Genomic DNA, 1,445 nt, shown 5'->3' on the forward strand with positions numbered 1-1,445 from the left:
GTGTGTGTGTGGGTGAGAGAGCGAGGGATAGCACATCAGCACATGTAGCTCCTCCCCAGTATCCTTTGGTTCTATTTTGATGGATGGTGATAAGTTATCAGCACATACTCTGTGATTTTTCCACACACAGACAATTTCCATATCATTCAGTCTCATATTCAAGGTCTTTTAGCTCACGGGCAGTAAAGGCATTTTGTGCACTTCTCAAGTCAGGGCTACACCAACCCTGAGCAATTCTCTCCTAAACCTGCACTCATTATGAGAAGGACTGTATACATAATGGTCCCCATGAATGGACTATTCGGTGAGTACAATTTACAAGCATTCACATACTTAGTAAGTTTTTAAGCTTGAATGAATTTTTTTGTATTGTTCTTCACAAATCCTCAGCATTGAAATGATCAGTTTGCTTTGGAGTCAGTAATACTTCGGTGGATATTTCCTGAAGCACAATTTGGGACATTTTCAAAGCTTAAACACAGATTTGAGCATCATTTTCACTACAAAAATCAACAAGATAAAAGATGCTAATTCAATAGCTATGTAGAAAAAGCATAACAAGACTTCATGCACATATTATTATGTTATATATTATTATCTTGTATTATAAGTTACACAGCACTGTATGAGTAGTGTTGTATTTTATGCATCATATACTTTTTGTGTATTCTAAAATAAATATGTATATAATATATTATTAAGTATATACTGTATAATGTCTGTAGTATTATATCATGATTCGATTTTAATTTCTGGATAAACCTGCCAAGAAAGAAATTCAGCAAATATAAATATAAATAGGCTGTATCAGTTTAATGGGATTGCGAAAAACTGAATCGCAGAAATATTTGTGTATGTTTGTGTGTGTGTGTTGATTTATATGTACTCAGTGTTTAATGCAAGAAATCAAGAGGAAATGGCATTTGCAATTCGGTTGGTTGACTTGTGAACACGCTATGATAAAATCTTCTCTTCACTCTCTTCCTCTCTTACTTTCATCAGCAGGATTTGTTGAGGGGAATCAAGGTAATAATTCCTTCATACATATCTCAAATTCAGTTTGTTTGTTTGTTTTCTTGTTATGGCATATTATAGAGTGAATGTGCCATTGTATTTTCTGATTCTCAGACTGCAGTTCATGTTACCAGTTGGACATTGTAGTGGCTATTGGGATCATCACTTGTGACATCATCCTCACATTCCTCATCGCTCTCTCAGTCTACTGTTTCGTTTCCCATCAGAAAAGAAGAGGCAGTTTACATACACATGCCAGATGCTGTGCGTCAGGTATGCCTGCTTGTAAGAGAAATCAAAAACTATGTTATTATTACGCGTGTTCCAGTCAACATGACATAATATTTTTCTGATGTTTAAGGAAGAGCAAAAACTCACCAGCCATCAATGAGGCCAAAGACGATTGAAGTGGAATCACCTTATCAGGTAAA

This window comes from Sinocyclocheilus grahami, unplaced genomic scaffold, assembly GCF_001515645.1.
Source record: "Sinocyclocheilus grahami isolate Dianchi unplaced genomic scaffold, SAMN03320097.WGS_v1.1 scaffold11.1, whole genome shotgun sequence".
In the NCBI taxonomy this organism is placed as follows: domain Eukaryota; kingdom Metazoa; phylum Chordata; class Actinopteri; order Cypriniformes; family Cyprinidae; genus Sinocyclocheilus; species Sinocyclocheilus grahami.